We start from the raw sequence: 19224 nt of genomic DNA on the forward strand, positions 1-19224 counted from the left end.
GCTTAGTACTAGGACGTTTAAACAACTTTCCCTTCATTTGCCAAATCCATTTCAGTTTTAGGGGCTTCCTGGAGCACTGTGTTGCTAAGGAGTGTGGAGCTGTAGCCAGCAGGAGAGAGGGCCGAGGCTGACAAGTGTCTCCCATGGCTTTGGAGGTGGGCTTGGGGGTAGGTGCAGAATGGAGGGTTTGGAGGAGAGCTTGGTTCTGTGTTTTCCATCCTAGACAAGAAAAGTGGTGCTGCAGGTAAAGGTAGTGGAGAGACGCTATTGGCATTTACAAAACGTATTCAGATCACTTCTAACATTTTGTGGATATTACTGAATAAGGACATGCCCACTGTTGTTATAGACTGAGCTTCTTAGGACTTTAGTTATAGTCATAAAAATTAGACAACATCATATGATAAGAGAGTCAATTAACAGGCATCCAGTCAGAATATTTTGATGGTGGTATGACATATTGTTTAAGCAAGGCAGACATTTACATCTATATTTTATTCCTGATGCTAATGGTGAATTTACAAAAGCAAAGAAACTTTCTGTTCTGTCAGACATGTTGGCCTTTAGAGGAACACTTGGTCAGGAATCAAGACTCCTGGGAACATGTCTTGCTGCAGGCCATTAATTAGCTGTGTGACCCAGCACAAATCACACGTTCTTCAGTTCAATTTCAGTAAATGACATGTTCTCTACCAACTGAGAAACTATAAAATCATTGCAAGCCTAGGGAAATTTATATTTTACAAACAAATGCACAATTCTCACAGGTGTAGTGGCATCGATATGAGGTTATATCTATAATGTTTTCTAACCTTACTTCACTAGCCATATGCTCTGCTTATAATCTTTTTGGGGGAGAACAAAACCCAGGTTCTTAGTAGGTGAAAGAGAGGTATGATCTTTTCTGGCCAGCAAAAACAAAACTACAAACAAACATTTCTTAGCCATTTATTTTCATTAGCAAGACTGTCAGGACATTTAACATTTCTGAATTGAGTTAATAAAAAAAAATCTGATTTTAACAAAAAGTCATCAAATGGAACCATTTTTTAGGGCAATTCTTTTGGGGTAATTTACTAGCAAATGTCTGGATCCTGTCTCAGAGCAGGTGAACTTTCAGCATCATCCTGGTCAGGAAGAAATCCAGACAACCTATGATGAAATCTGTTGCTTCGAAGTCCTGTTCTTCACCACATGGTCAAAGCCAAAGCAAAAAAGAAGAGGGACGATCATGTGATCTGCTCAGTGTATTTACCACCAGACCCACAAGGCACTTTAGGCATGGTAAATTCACCTGATTGTTTCTGGCACCTTCTTACCTCTGATTTTCTGTTCCAACTTCCTAGATAACAAACAACCCCTGTCACCCCCAGCATGTTACTGGGGGCAGCTTCCTCTCCCATTCCTTTCCCAAGCAATATGTTCTTTTTCAGAATTGCTTCCATTGCTTTCTACCTCTCAGATCCTCAGTGCTTGTCCTCGGTTAGGGGTTAAAATGAGAATAATTTGGATAAAGGAAAAAATAATGCTATTAGACCATTACATTTGTGTTAAATAATTTTCATGAGGGGAGCTCCAAGTAGCCTCCTCCCTTAAACGTCCGTGTTCTAATGTCTCACACTTTTCTTACTTTTACTGTTTTCTGTTCTTTTTCACAGCATCTTACCAGCTATGGGCTCTGCAGAGTGACTTCCTTCAAAAGAGGACAGTGTGGAAAGTAGGCAGTGGGGGGAGGACCTTTAAGTGGAGAAAGTGGACAAACACTGCCAGGTTGATACAGGAGGTGCTCGGTTTCCCGGGGCTCAGGTTTCAGGACAGGCCTCTGCGTTTCCAGCCACTCCCTGAGGTCTCAGGCCCCCTCCTCTGAGCTCTCCCCTGCAGGAAAGTAACTGTTGCCAGTTAGACCTATTTTTAGCACCAACGGGAAAATGAGACCACAGGGGCCTGGCTTGTGCAATCCGGTGGCTGGGCGTGCTCAAGAGAGAGCACAGAACATTCTGATTATCACTGCTTGGCTGTTTCTACTATTGTTGTTATTTTTTTTACCCAAGGGAGAAAGACAAAAAATCTGTGGGATTTATTTAACATGATCTTGGCAAAGGCCTTCTGCCTCCTTTTTAGGTGAGTACCTGCGGGCGTAGAGAAGCGGGGTCGGTGCGGGGCGACGGCGGGGGACCGGCGGGGACCGCGCGCCGCGGAGCGAGCGGGGCCGGGCGGCGAGGACGCGGGCGGAGCGACGGGAGTCGCGTCTGGCTGGCTGCGCGGGGGCCTGGGAAGGAGACTTCAACGTCCAACCATCCCCGCGCACAGACAGCCTGGCTCGCTCACACGCCGCGATCGCACATATTTCCCCCGAATTAATGGGTTCACATTGCGGCAACTTAAGAAAAAAAATCCAACTCTTGATCTGGAACAGGGGAAGGAGAGGAGGGGCTCAGAGACTGGCAGGGAAAAGTCGTGCCAGGCCCACCGGTCGCGGTCGGCTCCCGGTCGCGGTCGGTCGCGGTGCAGGGCATGGGTTTGTCCAGGAGCTCCTGGTTGGACATCAGCGGGGGAGCGCGGGCAGTCACCTGCCAATCAACCTCTGGAAAATGCACCCCGTTTCCTCCCTCCCGGAGCCCCTTCCCAGCGGCTCCACCCCCTTGAACACTTTTCAAGTGTCTCCCCGCCGTTTCCCTCCCTCCCACCCACCGCGACCGGAGCCAGATGGGTGGGCGGGAGTGGAGCGCTGCGAGCAGCGGTACCGGCCTTCCCTCGCCCACCTCTGGGGACCGGCGACCCGTAGTTCGTGGGAAGAAGAGGCAGGGAGGCCAAAGTTTGCTTCCTAGAGTGAAGAAGGTGGGGGGGAAACGGATCCGAGCAAAGACCGCTGCCCCTTCTGTAAAGCCCCCTTCCTCCAGGGCAGGGAGGAGGGGCTGCCCGGTGCCCCCGATCCCCACAGCAGCTTCTTTCCCACACGGAACTCTCAGGCCCTCGCCCCCTATTATCCTGTGTGCAATAGCTGCTTAGGAAGAGGGGTCTAGAGAAAGCAGTCGCCCAGCTGAGTGCGGAAGAGTGTGTGCCAGGCTGTGTGCTGACAGGAGTCCCAGGCACGCTGCTGCCACCGGGTAGGTGCCCCATAAGGGGAGCCCGGGCACTACTCGGTGTGTGTCAAAGAGGCACATGTGCTTCAGTGCCGGTGCTGCCCCAGCCGCCCTGCCTGGCTGTGTGGCCCGCTGTGAGCCCGCTGTGAGCCCGGCACCATTTCTTTCCTGCAGGAGGGGCCCTGGGAAGGCAGGGGTGGGCGGCGGTAGGTGCTGGTTACAGGAAGAGGTATGCCGTCTAAGAAGAACTCTCCAGACTGGACAGGGGATTCGGAGTCAGCGAGGGTGGACTTTGGTCAGGCCCCAGGCCCTTGGCATGAGTTCCCAGGGGGCATGGCCGGGCTCTGGGGTGTGGCCTTTCCCACCTCCCAGGCGGCAGGCAGCTTCTCTCTGGGGTGGGAGGGTGAGTAGGGAAGCTGGAAGATGCTCTGGGCCCACTGTGATCCCCCAGCCCTTCCAAGCAGCCCTGGGGAAGTGGCCTCGCATTCTGAAGGGGCTATTATAAAACCTGACCTTTTCTCCCACTGCTGATTTGAAAACCCAGCTTTCTGGGTCTGAGAATGATCAGGGCCAATAAGAAAAGAAAATCTTATTTCAGGAAAAGCGGCCAGATTGCCCGATGCTGAGCTGCACACCCCCCCACCCCCTTGCCTGCAGGGCTCCCTGGTGTGGCGCCTTCTGAGGGCTGGGGCTGGAGGAGAGCAGTGTGGGCCCCTTAGCCCCCTCCAGACCAGACCCCCATGCTGTAGTCAGGCTTTCCCCAGCTGAGGAGTCGACTCTCCTGTCTTTCCCAGAAGTGGCATTGGGGATCCTGCTCACGGTGGGTGTGTATGTTTGTGTGTGGAAGTGTGTGCATGGGGGGTTGGTCGGAGGCTCCCACCTGGTGTCTGTGACTTGAGTGCTGAGTAGTGGTGGTGGCGGGAGCAGGAGAGGCGCAGGGGCAGCATCCCCTCGGGGCACAGCCCTTTAGTTCTCTTTCCTTTGAGAAGTCCTTTTCCAAAGCCGGGCTGAGGGCTTAGCTGAGTGGCTGCAGGATCTTGAGAGGCTCTGGGTCAGGCCAGCCAAAAGAAAGGGATAGGTTGGTGGCAACTTTAGCCTTAAGGCCTTTTTCCTGGCAAGGAGCCCATAGTTGGGAGTTGGTTGGAAATTCCACGTGCGGGAGAGGTTTTCCTGGAGTTTTGCTAGGCAGTCTTGGCTGGGGGAATGGTGAAGTGTCTTTCCAGGAGCAAGGGCCTTTGATGTGGCCTTCCCAAGGCTCTGAGTGAGGTCTGTGGGTGGAGGACCGTTGGTGGAGAGAAGGGCCTTCCTTGCCCAGCCCGCTGACCTGCAGCGTTGGCATACCCAAAGAGAGAATGAGCTGGGAAGGTGGCTTGGAGCAGCGGAGCTGGTCAGAGGGCCCACTTCCGACTGGCATTCTAGCTGTTGTGGGGACCTCAGGAGGGCAGGTGTAGTTCTGTGTCGTCTCAGTTGACCCATGTCTCTGGAAGCTGCTCCACGTGACTGTTCCTGGTGGATCTGAGTTTCCTCCTGACCTAGGATTAGGAAACATCACCAGGATACCCTCTGCCCTTCACTCTCGTAGGATTCTGCTGAGGCCTGCGGGTTGCCGCGATTCCTTTCTCTGGCTGGGCATGATTGGTTCTGGGGTCACAGTGTGGTGAAAGGATGCCTGGACCTTTGCAGAGCGTGTCCCTGCCCTGGGCACACGTGCCAATTGGCAGGATGGGGAAGCCTTCTTTTGGTTCGGGAGCCTACCTAAGCTTGTGTGAGGATCATCCCTTGGGGTCCTAGGCCCCACCAGCAGGGCAAGCAGAGTAAGTAAGCATCCTTATTGTCCAACCCCCCCTAGGCTAATACCCTGACCTTTAAGGGTGCTTTGAATTCTGAGCCTACAGAAGGCCGAGGATGAGAGGATGTCCCATTCCCAGACCTCCTCTGGCTGTGCAGGCTTTGACTCAGTCAAGGCGGGAGGGGAGAAGCCTGCAGGGACACTGGGCCGGGGTAGCAGGTGCCAGTGGCCGTGTCGGCTCAGCTGCTCCTGAGTGGCCCAGATGCACCCAGGTCCTGCTCAGGGATGTTGGAATCTGCTGAAGCCAAGAAAGAAAGATGCTGCCTCAGCTTGTTGCAGGACACCTCTCCAGCCCGCGCTTGGGCAGATGCCCCGCTGCCCTGCCTGGGCCTCACACTCCACTCTCTGCGATTTTTTCTCTGGTCCAGTTCAGTATGGCCACTGCCTTTAGCTCTTCTTGTTCTGGGGCAGAGGTATGGTCACTGAGAGGAGGAAAGGTCTTTTGCTGTGGCGCTGAGGTCTTCTCCACCCCAGGCCCACCCCAGCACTCTCTCCATGTGGTCTCCTTGTGGCGTGGGTTCCTTTTCCCTCGGGGCTGTGTACAAAGCTGCCTCCTTCAGGCCATCTCAGCCTCCCTCCATCTCCTGCATTTTCCCTCCTCTACCTGTTCATTTCTCAAATGGGACAAAGTTCTGGTGGAGAACTGGGGGAGCTAAATTTGGGGTGACCTTGGCGATGGCTTTGTGAGGTACCTCACTGAGGTTCTGGGTTGACCTGTGTTCGGGTCCTTCCTGTAGCTAGCTCATTGAGCTGCCGTAGAATTCTAACTGAGCACATGGTTACTGAGGTCTTACTATCTGCCCATCTTGGGGACAATGCCAGTGAGCTTGGAGCTGCCATGAGATGCAGATGATGCGAGACCTGCGGGTCTGTGGCAAAGGGCACTCACCTGTGAGAGCTGCCTATGTCTGTTAGACACGGTGGGGAGGAAAGCATCCTCCCCCGGCCCAGGCTGATGGTGACAATCCATGGCCAGGTCACCATGGCAGGAGGAAAAAGGCATGGGGATTGTCATGCACGTTGGACTTGGGGGCTCTGCACTCCACATAACCCACTACATCCATGCCTGGTGCTGGGGACGTGGGGCAGACCCAGGTCAGACAGTGGCTGTCTTCATGTGTCTGATGGCCAAGTGTGGAGCACAGAGTGTGCACAAGCAGTTATGATGCAGTGTCCTAGGTGGCGACAGAGCAGAACAGGTGACGGGATGCTACGGTCACCAGGGGGCTGATCTGCCTGGTGGGATTGCGGAAGGGCATGGAGGGATGGCAGGGGAGCCTTTGCTCTGACTTGATGTAAAAGAGACCAGCTGGTAATGCCCATGGGATATCTCCCCCTAAAGAGGCCTCCAGGGGCTGGCTCCTTTGACTCTCTGATGGATCTGATGAGGTAGCTGGGGCAGAGATTATTGTACCCATTTTGCAGGTGGGAAGAGTGACATGTTGAAGGACTGGGGCAAGATCATCCAGGAGTGTGGCTGAGCCGAGAGCAGAGCCCTGCTTTCCTGCCTCTGTCCCAGGCATTCTTCACAAACCCACCCCGGGTCCTGTCTGTGTTCCTCTACCCAAAAGCCGTGCAGAGCAGGCTGTGTCTGTACCTTTTGAAGTCAGTCCTTTTCATCAGTCGGCCACTGAGTTTTCAAGCTGCATCATGTGCCTAGCTCTCCAGGAAGTTTTTGTCCTCAAGGAGCTCACAGTTTGGGGTACCCCAAGACTTGGTTCTCCCCACTTTCCTCCCCTCCCTCTTCCTGGTCTCCTCCAGCCCTGGGAGCTGCAGGGAGGAGGTGCTCTGCCACAGGCTGGGCAGAGGAGACTAGAAGGCAGCTGGACTGAACTCCTGTTTTCTCTGTTGGGTCTTCTCCCCGCCACCAGGTCCCGGCTGGCAGACTTCCACGCCAGTTGTCGAGCTTCCTACCAGATGCTTACCAGCTGCCCTGCGGACAATTACTAGGCGTGCCTGGGCTCCTATGCCGGCATGATTGGTAACCTCTCCCTGTGTGTCTGGGCTCACAGTGGATCCTTGCTGCCACTGGGCTGGGCCACAGCCCTGACTTGCTGTGGTTGGGGACAGACTGAGGCTCAGCCTTCTCTGCAGCAGATTCAGATGGAGCTGCACTAGGAAACCAGAGGGAGGCCAGTTGTTTGTCAAGGAGGAGGGTCCCAGCTCCTAAATCACAGGGGAGGAGGGTGGGGGAGAGCTCTAGGAGCCTTGTAAGGCTTTTGAAATAGGAGGAAAAGGTGACATTATTGCATGGTTCTGACGTTCCAGGTGCTGCGCTGAGCAGTTGACACAGCTGTCTTATTGAATCTTCCCAACAGCTCTTACAAAGAAGGGGTTGATGTCTGCATTTTGCACATGAGGAAACTGAGGTATAGAGCAGTTGAGTAACTTGTGCAGGCTCCCCTAGCTGGTCCTTGTTGGCACTGGCATCCAGCACAGTGTGAGCCTTAGTCTCCCTGATTGTAGAACACGCACGCTGTTTGTTGGTGAAGGAGAAAGCAATGCCCCCATTTGGGGCAGGGGCTTCTGGGCATCTGCTCAGCCTTCCTGGTGATGAGGAGCCCAGGATCCTCCGTGCCTATGGCCCCCACGCCCTGCCGACCTCCACGGTCATTGGGATAGTAATGCTCAGAGTTAGCACTGTGAGTTGGGGTGTATGTGTGTTTGGGGCAGGTGGGTAACACAGCTCTGCCCTGCTGTGCCTGGGGTCTGCAAGCCCAAAGGGAAGGCCCTACTGCACCTGTCTCCTTTCCCTCCTCTTTCTCCCTGCCCAGGGTTTGATATGACACCCAACTGCGTGGACTCCAGCCCCATTGGCATTGTGGTGTCCCCCTGGTGTAGCTGTCGTGGCAGTGGGAACATGGAGGAAGAGTGTGAGAAGTTCCTCAGGGACTTCACTGAGAACCCGTGCCTCTGTAAGTTCTGGAATGTTCTCCCCATCCCCAGAAACTCTTCCACCCCTGGGGCTCTGGAGTCTGCCCTGGCCATTCCCTTCTTCCTCAGTTGGGATAGCCAGTAATATATATGGGAGTTTTTCACCATGGGTGTTGCCTGCGGGGTCCGTGATTTTTGTGCTCTCAGAGATTCACACCAGAACTGTCAGCAGACCAGCCTCAGTTTACCACCGGAGGCCCCGAACTTATTGCAAGTCAAGGTCAAAGCTTTCTGGTCTGTTATTCTGACAGTTTCAGTCAGGCTCCTTTGGAGACTGAGCTGTCTCATGAGGAGCTCAGGCATCTCTCCATTATGCCTTTAATGAGTCTATTTCCCCTTGGAATCAGTGCTTTCTTTTCAAGTCATCAAACTCCTAATCATATCTTTACAGCCTGAAATCCACTGCTACCCACATCCACCCAAAAATCTCTCCCCTCTGTCCTTCTCTCCTTTCTTCTTTCTGTCAGTCTGTCCATCCATCCCTCTTTCCTTCCTTTTTGCACGGCACAAGGGATTCAGAGAGACGAGTTATGGTGCCTGTCACTGAGGAGTATGCAGCCTGGTGGAGATAAACTGAGAGGTCACCTGTGATCTCAGTAGGAGGCAAATGATCCTTAGGTGGAAGTCTACACAGGGTTCTTCAGGAGCCCAGGGTGGGGATGCCCACGTTGGCCAGGAGGAGGGAGGCTCTGATGGCTAGCTGGGCATCGGTCAGTTGGAAGAGGCAGGGAGGAGGGCCTGCCTGTCCACTCTGGGCAGAGGGCCAGGGCTCCACAGAGACCGTGGTGGGTTGAGGGAACTGTACACCACTTAGTCTTGCTCCATGGCATTGAAGATGACTGGAGTGACAGTTATCTGAACAGGTTGAGCTCATCCTCCTCAAAAAGGCCTTGCACACCTGAAGGCATTTGGATTTTATTGTCCTGTAGGTGGCGGTGATGGTGGTGAGGGGTCTCTGAAAGCATATCAGCAGGTGGAGTCATGATATCGGTGGTTCAGAAAGCACAACTGCTTGTGTTGTGCAGGCGGTGGGGTTAGGGATCTGATTCTCACGGGTGGCCCACACGGAGGGTCCCATCAGAAGGCTGTAGTTGCTGCTCATGAGAGAGGACAGTGACAACAGGAAGGGCTCCAGCAGGTCCTGAGCCTAGGGAGCTGGGGGTTTGCACAGGAGTGGTCTGCAGCCCTGACACTGCCCTTGGCATGGCCATTCCTGCCCTAGACTCCCCATGCCTCCCACTTCATCTCTTCCTCCTTTCCTCTTCTACATTCCTCATCAGGAGTATTCTTTCTGTTCTGGTTTCTCTGTCTTTCAGCCTCTCTCTTGCTATTCTCTTATCTAAATGTGAGATCTTTGTAGCTATCTGAAAAGGAGCTTCAGCACTGTCCCAAGTCCCTGGGCTGTTCCAGGGAAGGTGGTGGTCAAGGTGGGGCAGGGGTGGAAGTGATGGAGGTAGGTCCTGATTTCTCTGCATTTACCTGTCCCTCTCCCCCAGGGAATGCCATCCAGGCCTTTGGCAATGGCACAGATGTGAACGTGTCCCCTAAAGGCCCCTCGTTCCAGGCCACCCAGACTCCACAGGTGGAGAAGAATCCTTCTTTGCCAGATGACCTCAGTGATAGCACCAGACTGGGGACCAGTGTCATGGCCACCTGCACGTCTGTACAGGTGAGGGGTTGGGGCTGAGGGTCTGGGGAAGCACCACGATACTGGAGGTGGGGTGGGACATGGGTAAACTGGGGCCAGGGAGGGAGCACTGAAGGTCATCTCTTCATATCAGGGGCCCAAGAGGCAAGGAGGAGCTGGTGGAAGTAGTTTTTCACCTATTCATGTATTTAGGCATGCATCTTGCAAGTATTAAACATATGTTACATCACAGTATTGTATTAAATACCATTTCTCCATCCATGCACTCATCTGTCTGTCCACCCAGCATCAATTCATCCATCCATCCATCTGTCCATCCATCCACCCATCTTCCCATCTGTCCATCCATCCGTCTATCCATCACTTCATCTGTCCATCTAAAGTGTACTGCATATGTAAGCTGCCAGGGATACATTGGTGAATGAGGCTGACACAGTCCCAGGTTTTGTGGCCTTTCTGGTCCTGTTGAGGGTTAAACAATTAAGTAAGCATTAGATGTGGACTGCAGTCAGTGCCATGACAGGGGACACAGGTGGCACTGTGTAGTCACAGTCTAGGGCTCCCCTTGGCCTCTCTCTCTGCTGAGCTACCTGCATACCATCTCACCATTCACTACAATAGGATCTCTGCTTCTAGGCAGGGAACACACACACACACACACACACACACACACACAAGGAATTCAGAAGAGAGCCAAATGCAGAATTCCAGGGAGAGCAGAGGAGGGAGGGAGCAGTGAGGTCATGGTCAGCGGGCACAGGGAGTGTTTCAGGAAGGAGTTGGGACTTGAATTGCCATGCGGGTTGGTGGAGTCTGAGGAGCAGTTGGTGGGGCCCCGCCTATGCAAAGGTGTGGGGGAACAAGACTGGTTGTGTTTGAGGCAGGCTTGTGCGATCAACAGCAGGCAGTCATGGTGCCAGGGGAGGATGTGTGCAGGGACTGGGCCTGGAGGAGGTGCTCTGGTCCCTCCTGGCACCCAGTGCACCAATAGCTTGTGTCCTGATGCCTGTGCCAGTTAGGAGGCCCTCTTCTCACCTCCCCTTCACCTCCTGGTTGGGGTCCCATGCTCGGTGACAGCTGACCTCCACATGTCCTCCTGTTGGGCTCAGCATGGACCCTTCCATGTCCCAGTCCCTCCATTATGCCACCCCTCCCGATTGGGCTGAGGTGCCCGTGTCACCCTTGGGCAGCTCCTAATTACACTGGGCATGCTTGAGTGGCTGCTGGCGGGGGGCTCAGGGTCCTGCTGCACAGACAACTGCCAGCTCAATTTCATGCTAGAGAGGTGGGCAGCTTGGTTGGTCAGGGCTGTGCCACCTGTCAGGTGACCATGTGCTGGCATGGTCCACATGTCCCTCTGGACCTGATCAGCCTCCCATATGGCACCCACTCTCCGTCCATGAGGTCACCTGGGTCCACTCACCTGGAGAGATACTGACTACTTAGCACATGGCTGCTGACCTTTCCCAAGGCTCTCAATGTGGTTCGTCGTGGGCGTAGAGAAGTTCAAAGCCGTGGCTTCACGCACCGCACCCCAGCCCCCTTCAGGGCCTGATGATTCTGACTCCTATTTTTTTCCCCCTGTTTTCTCTCAGCAATTTGCTAAGTCATCTGTCACTTGGTTTCTTTTAGCCCCAGCCTGGTTTTCTGCAGAATCACTGTCTGGGGGCTTGTCTTAATCTTGGCTTGATTCCAGTGGAGACAGTGGACGATCCATATGTATGTGGAAGTGCTTTGTAAGCTGAGGAAGGAGTGCTACACAAATGTTAGGTGCCATCAGTCCCAGGCTGGGGGAGCTGCCTTGCCCCAGTGACTGTCCACTCGGGACCTATTGACTACGTCACTCTGGGCAGGACAGCAAGGGACAGCCATCCCAGGCAGAAAGGAAGAGAATCAGATCCTCCTGAGGTGCCCACCCACCATCACTCCCCAGATTCCCTTCCAGAGAAATGGGAGGGGCAGGCTGCTGATTCTGTTTTAATTATATTCTTTTTGATGAGCATGCCAGGCACTGGCAGTGCGGAGCAAAGAAGTCCTTGTCCCTGACCTCGGCTCTCCTGGAGGCTGGTGCAGGTGTGGTTCCTTCTCCCCAGATGCACCCTCTCCTGTCCCTCAGCTCCATGAGCCCCCTCCTTCCTGTTGGTCTCTGATTGATTGGCTCTGTGGTGGCCCTTGTGAGCTCAGATGATGGTGAGGGACAGGATGTGAGCTCAGGTGACGGTGAGGGACAGGATGCGCGCTCGGATGATTGTGAGGACTGATGAAGCGTGATGCAATCAGAGGAGAGCAGGACTGCTTTGACTGGGAGAGGAAGCCGAGGACTCACAGGCAAGGTGGAGCCTGCTGCCAGGCCTGGAAGAACAGGGAGAATTGGATACATGGGATGCAGAGCTGGGGTCAGAGCAGGCAGGGCGTCCCTGGTGGGGGATTAAGGAGGAGCTGAGGTGTGGGGTCAGGACAGCATAGAGGGTGTCGAGTAGGGGTCTGTTCTGGCTGTTTGTGTGAAGTATGTTTTATTGGGACAGGATCACACCCTTCTGTGTGTGTATTGTCTGTGCTACAGTCAGAGTTGAGTCATTGTGACAGACTGTGTGTCCCGCAAAGACTAACATAGTTGCCCTTTGGCCCTTCACAGCCCCTGATCTGGAGGAAACGTGGGAAGGGGGGTGGGTGTAATGTGAAGAACAGTTGAAGTGGTGAGTGGTGAGGGGTCCCTTGGAAGGCTTTGGAACAGGGGAGCACTGAGTTGCGATCGGGACGGTGATTGAGGGAGATTAATCTGACAGCAGGTGGAGATTGGTTGGCAGGAGAGAGGCTGGAGAGACAGGAGGGCCTGTTAGGAGATCTTTGTGGTGATAGTCGGGTAAGAAAGGAGGGGCTGAGCTAGGGTGGGCAGGGATGGAGGGGGAGGAGGGCTGTGAGTTGCTGGGGTGGGCGTGTGCAGGAGCAGGAGCGAGGGCCAGGTACTGGCCAGCGGGGCAGAGGGAGGGAGGGGGACAAGGGCACTGAAGTTTGGGGACAGAGCCAGGAACAGGAGCAGGGAACAGCAGAGGGCCGCCAGCTCCGGCCAGCAGGACAGTGCTGGACCTAGTTAATAGCATCTGGGCCAGACCAGTCCCAGTGAGGCTGTGGGACGGCCAGGCTGGGCTTGGCTGGTGGGTACGGACAGAGGTGGCCAAGGAAGAGGAGGAGGAAGACAATAATTTCCTTCCAACTCTTTGGGCAAAGGGGCCTCTCTGGGAGAAAGTCCTAGAAGGACGAAGCTTGCCTTTGCTGCCATCCTCCCTGCCTGTTTGCGTCCCTCCCCCTGTGCCACCTGCAGGGGCCAGTTCTTTCGTGCATCAGCGCTTCCCACGAAGTTCCTCTGCTCGCCTCCATGTCAGAAGGATTTGCTGTTAGAAGCTCCGAGTCAGGCCATCCTAGCAGCCCAGGCCTGTGTCCTTTGGGACACTGTGCACACAGGCCCTGAACTTGCCTCCAGGGGATGAGAAGCTCAGAGTAGGGATGGGGCAGGGACTGCTCTGTGATTCTTTCCACTAGAGTCCAGCACATTCAGGGAGAGCTGGGCACGAGGTGGGCATGGCCTCAGGGAAACAGCCACAGCTGGAGGCGTCTGGGTGAGGGGGCAGCCTGCTCTCCTCATCCCACTCATTTGACTGGTGTGGACGTTTATTTCTCTGTCAGGGTGTGAGCCTTGGAGGGTGGAGCTGTGACTAATTTGGGGGAGGGGGAGAGGCACATTCGTGGCGGGGGGGCAGTGAGTTTGGGCCACTTTCTCTCTGTCACCACCACCCCCACCCCCCGTATGCTGCATTTAGGAAAGATCAGCTTTTAGGAAAGGTCAACTGTCTGTGTGCCCAGGACTGGGCGAGGGGACTCACATTGGCCATCTGGGAGGCTCCTGTGGCCTGAGCTGTCTGCTCTGTGTCTGTTTTCTGGAAATCGGCCGGGCGGAGGCGGGAGGCGTGCCTCCTGCACTTTGCATCCAGACCTGTCATCACAGGACGTGGCCGGGGGAGCAGGAGGCTGCCTCAGTGCCCCCCCCTCGGCCCAGGCCACCAGCTTGCCCCGGGGGTCTCCTCACAGCCCCCTGGCCATCCCTTCACTGTCTCGCTCCTGCGCCCTGCTCAGCGTCGTGCCCGGGGGAACTGACTGAGCCTTTAGTCGGGGAGTGCTTCTGTGCCATGTGGTGTCTCAGCTAATCATTGCGGTAGCTCCACCAGGTGAGCTTGTCTGTTCCTGCTTTATAGACGAGGACACCCAGGCTCCAGCAGACTTGCCCTGGGTCACTGGGGGGACCGGGACTTGAGTCCAGGCTGTGGTCTCTCAGGCCTTGAACACGGCTTCTTGTTCTATTTTGGGGATTAAGGGGCTGTGCAGACAGACAACAAGGAAATTAGGACTCTTCAGTCTAAAAAATGAAGGACTAGGATGTGTCTGTGTGGACAGAAATCTAGAAACTAAATCTCGCAGCGCTTGCAGGGAGTAGTTCAGGGCGGCGAGGGGAAGCTGATTAGCTGGCCGCACTGGGCAGGCGTGGCCAGCCAGACCCGGAGGCCTGCCCCACCGAGGTGTCCATCGCTTCCCGCCAACTCAGATGTGCACACGATGGGTCCGTTATCCCTTATCTTCGTGGAGGCCAGTCCTGATCTCCCACCAAAGGCCCTGTGGCCCCTGTCAAAGATCACACACTGGGTTGGATGTCCCTTGGGGCTGGCCCAGGGAGGTGCTTGCACTGTCTCCTGATACTGGGGGTCAGATCGAGGATGAAATGGTCCTCTGCTGCCCCTTGCCTCCGCCTCGTTCCCTCCCCCTCCCCTTCCTCCCCTCCCCTCCCATCTCTTTCTCCCTCCCCCTCCATTTCCCCCCTCCCCCTCTGCTCCCTCCCCTCCCCTCCCCCCTTCCTTCCCCCTCTGCTCCCCCTGCCAGCTGTTGCCTTTTTCTTTCTCTGCTTTCCCCTTGTTTCCTCTTACTTTTCTCCCTCTCTCCTCGTTCTCTCTTCCCTCTCATTTTTCCTGAGTAATATTTACCAACACCCTTCTGCGCTCTCCCTTCATGAAGAGGAACCTGACAAGTCTTGCTCACTCTGAAGAGCAAAAGCCAGTCCCAGGCCAGGTGTGCTCCAGAGAGGCTCCACCTGCAGATTTAGGCCCCTCATACCTGCTGAGCCACAGGAGAAAGGGACTCTGGTCCTGGTGCTTTGCCAGCTGCTCTGCACAGGCTGACCTTGGCATGGAACCAGGTCTGGCCAGGACACTGGGCTTCCCTGAGAGCTGCTATCCCAGTCACAGAATGTCACATGGCCTCTCCTTAGAGGCCATCTAGTTTAGATGAAACTATTATTGAAACCTTATTGTTTTTTAAGCAGTGGAGTATTTAAAAAAAAAATTATGCATAACTCGAATATATAAAACAAATAAAAATGGAGCTTTTTTTGTTGAAAAGGGGTGAGAACCTTGAGTCCCATTGGGCTGTCTGTTGCTGTGGTTCTGCGTGGGCTGTGGGGGTGGGACACAAATAAGACAGGGACCTCCAAAGGGGGATGAGACAGGTCTACCATACCTAAAACTATCAGAGCAGTAACTAATGTGGGGTATAAATAGTTGCTATTTATAAATAGGTGCTATTTATACCCTGCAGACCCGACAGGCCACAGGAAGTCACAGGTGGGGACTGAGGTGACTGGGTGAGGATTAGCAAAGGGGCGAGGGAGGGCAAGTGGAAGGTGGGGATGACAGCAAACCTCTGAACTAGGGGGCCGTGTTCTGTCTCCACAGTGGCCTCACACAGCTCTGGCTGGAGTGGCGCCAAGTCCTGGGGTATAGAGTCCAATCCTTGGGGTTGGAAGGGTCTCAGAGCACACGGCCTTTGCAGAGGGCAGCGGTTGGTGGGTGGCTGGACCATGTCTGGGCACCTGAAGTCACTGATGCTATGGTCTTGAATAGGACCCACCTGGGTCAGGTCCCTGGCTCTGTGCCTGATGTACTAATCATCACTGTGGTCCTGTCTCCACCACTGGCAGTGACTCCACTCTTGGCTGGGGTGTCTGTGTGACAGCTGGGTCCTCGTGGGACTGACTGGTAGCCCTGGGTGGTAGATTGCCTGTGATGTCTGAGGGATTATCGATACTTCTGGCCAAGAGCAATGATTTAGGCATAACTTCCTGGGCTTTCCAGTTACTTCTGGTGGTCAGTGCTTCCCTGCCGTTGCCCGGGGAACAAGCCATTCAAAGCCAGGATCGAAAAATACCATGTCCCCAGCTGGTTCGCATGGATCACGATTAGGAGGACCATAACAGAGGACTGTTCTTCGTGTGTGCCCTCAGGTCTTGCATCCAGGTGGTGAGGCCAGGGTGGAGAATCTTGGAGTCATCAGCACACCAGCTTTCCCATTCCTCACCTGTCCTAGAGCTCCCAGTTGCTGCATGTCTGTTTCTGGTGGAAATGGCCTGGCACAGTGGCCAGCTGTCTGCCCCACATGTGCCAGTGGCAGACATCACTAATCAATTATAGCTCTCATCCCTCTGAGCCCAGAAGAGAGCTCATGATCTCTCTCTATGGAGCCCTCCAGCAGCCTTCACAAATTACCAGGAGCTGGTACGCGGATGCCATTTCTGATCTGTGTCATTCATTCATTCATTCCTTCATGCATGCATGCATCTAGTAAATTATTGAGCTGCTGTTATGAGCCAAACACTGCTCAACGTGAGGAAAAGAAGACGTGGTCCCTGCTGTTGAGGAGCTCGGAGCATGTAGACAGACATGTAAATGACTAATTACTACCTATACCATAGTTGCAGAACAGAGTTTAGATCTCTTCTCTAGGAGCCTGGAGGAGCCAGGACTAAATTGCAGAGGGTATCAGAACGGGGCAGGGACTTTTGTGCTGTGTGGATTGGGCACTCTTCACTGTGTACTCTGAGCTTGACGCCAGTGGTGGATGGCAGGGCATTGTGTAGCTTACCGGACAAAGCCCAGGCAGAAAAAGCCTGGTGACCTGTCCTTACTAATGCCTTCTCTCCCGCAGGAGCAGGGGCTGAAGGCCAGCAACTCCATAGAGTTAAGCTTGTGCTTCACAGAGGTGAGTGAGGGGCAGAGTGGGGGTGGGTGCAGGAGGCTGGGCCAGAGGGGTGTGCTGCCCAGGTAAGCCTCAGACTCAGAGCCCCCATATCCCACTGCAGGGGCTGGGCCAGCAGAGCTTCTTCCTGGACCTGGGTGGGAACTCATGCTGCTGGGGAGGTGGCAGAGGAGTGCAAAGGCTGCAGCCACGGCCCGTGGTGATCTGTGGGGGCAGGAAGAGTGGCTGCTCTGAGCAGAGGCCTTCTTACACCTTCCTTACTCTTTACGACAAATGTGTTGGTCAGCTGCTCAGTGCTGGTTCTGTGATTTTTAGGAGGTACAGAGATGGAAAGACACGGTCCCTTCCTTGAAGGAGCCACCAGCATTGCAGTGTGTGTGTGTGTGTGTGTGTGTGTGTGTGTGTGTGACTTACAGACCCAAGATGGTCACTTAAATGAGAAGAAAATGCAGTGTGAGATGCTGCGGAAGAAGGAGCGAGAAGCTCAGAGACGTGCAGGGAAGGCTTCATGCAGGAGGAGGAAATCAGACACAGTTAGGAACAGGGCGAGTGTGGGCTCCTTGTCCTCTCCTCTTGTGGACTGTGGGAGTCTCTTCTCCTTGAGCTCTCTTTATACTGTCTCCCTTCTCGCTGGGATGCAGATCCTCAGCCCCAGTGCAGGGAAGGGCAGCCTGTTTTCCTAGAGATCACTGCCCTGCTTCCTCACACCTGAGGGCACAGAGCCAGAGGAACAGTGTTCCCTTCTGTTCCTGCCCGTCCCTGCCCCACAGAAGCCTGGCTGGGCTTTCAGAGTGCAAAGAGAGACCCTCTGGGTGGACAGAGAGAGCAGGGGCTTGAGGAATCTAGTTCCTGGATCCTTTGCTTGGCCGGGTCCCCGCCCTGCTGATTTTTTTTTTTAATCATTTTCTTTGTTTCTGTCTCCCTTCTGTTGTGGACTCAGCTCACAACAAATATCATCCCAGAGAGTAACAAGGTGATCAAACTAACTCAGGCCCCAGCAGAGCCAGACCCTCGGCTGCTTTGGCTGCTCTGGCTGCTCTGTCCCTGCTGATGCTGAAACTGGCCTCATAGGCTCTGGGAACCACGTTGGAAGATTTCTGAAAGCGCTGCAGACGAGGACACCTGCCTGACGAAATGGAAACACAGACACCCACACACCCCTTGCAAAAAAAAGTTTTCTTTCCCGCCTTGTCTCTGAACCTGTCTGCTCCCAGGTTTCTTCTCTGGAGAAGTTTTTCTAAACCAAACAGACAAGCGGGCGGACAGCCTGAGAGCTGGCCCCGAGGTCCCCTGGTGAGGGAAGCCCAGTGCTGAGGAGGGTGCGAGGTTCTGGAAATGCTCTTTACCTTCTCCTGGTGTTTTCTGCTCTGTACCCTTCCAAAGCAAGAGACCAAGACAAGGCCCATGCAGCTGAAGGGACTGTGACTGTGGCCGATGCAGGCTGAGGGCGGGACACCTGCAGCTGCGTTCTCAGGCTGCCCACCTGGGGACCTGCCAGGGGTGGGCTGTGGGGGTCTGGCTGACCACCGTCAGCCCCTCCTTTTGGCTTCAAGGATGGAGATGGTTTCACCTTCTCCCCTCTCCCCCTACCTACCCTCAGGTGGGCCAGGTGGGTCTGCATCTGGTGTGGGGACCCCCACTGATGCTGGTGGGGGGGTGGTGCTGCACCGGCTCCCCCTGACTGTAGCAGGGAGGGGACAGGGGCCAGCTCTGGGAGGTCTGGGGAGCTCAGCCCTCGGGGAGATCCCCTGTGGGGAGGAGGCGAAACTTGGGCACCAGCTCTGGGGCGCGTCTTCCTCCTTGATGGCAGGAATTTTGAAGTCAAAGAGAAATGACACGTGTTGGCTTGTTTGGTTTCTTGTGGTCCATATGGCGGGTTTCCCTCTGAGGAGAGGGGCTGCTGGGAGGGGCGGAAGAGACCGCAGCTGGACGTGTGTCCGCACACCCTCTGGTCTCCCAAGGCCTCTCCTCTTCTCCTTCCTGTTTCCGTGTTGACTTTCCTCATTTCTAAGACGTATGACAACTGTATGTACATACCAAAGCTCCTTTCTCAATATATATGTATATACACATCCACGTACATACATCGTGTGGTTTCCCTTCGTTTCCTTTTTTTAAGAAACAAAATTGTTGAAATAATACCCCAACAGATGAGCAAAATTGTATTATTGTAAAGTTTATTTTTTTTTAATCATGTTGTCTATAATGGGAAAAAAGGAAATCAACCCCTGTGCCCTGCTGCTGTCACACTGACTGGGCTGTGCTGGGGGCTTCTGATCCACGTTCATGCTTAACCAAGGCTCCAATAAACGCACTAGGAAGCAAGCTGCCTCTGTCTCACTCCGGGCTGCCTGCGCCCTATTTTCTTCTTGGCTCAGGGCCCACTCTTGGCTGCTTCCCTGAGGCTCCCAGTGCCCTGGGCAAATGTGTGTGCGCGTGTGCACACGGTGTCGTGGATGGGGTTCTCTTAGGAGACATTTGGCACTCGGGGCCTGAAAGTCCCGCTGTACTGAGCCTTGGTCTCTCCCTGTCCCCTTTCCTGTCAGCACAGATGTCCGCTTCTCCCAGACTGGAGAATGAACACAGGCATGGGGAGGGTGGGGGGAGAGAGGACCTGGTGTCACGCCTCATGC

At 54.6% G+C, this 19224-nt stretch overlaps 1 pseudogene; it reads left to right on the forward strand.

The window, feature by feature from the left end:
• The first annotated feature begins 2084 nt into the window (after positions 1–2084).
• Positions 2085–17976, forward strand: LOC134378056 (GDNF family receptor alpha-2-like; annotated as a pseudogene).
• The last annotated feature ends 1248 nt before the right edge of the window (positions 17977–19224 follow it).

This window comes from Cynocephalus volans, chromosome 5 (genome assembly GCF_027409185.1).
Source record: "Cynocephalus volans isolate mCynVol1 chromosome 5, mCynVol1.pri, whole genome shotgun sequence".
In the NCBI taxonomy this organism is placed as follows: Eukaryota; Metazoa; Chordata; class Mammalia; order Dermoptera; family Cynocephalidae; genus Cynocephalus; species Cynocephalus volans.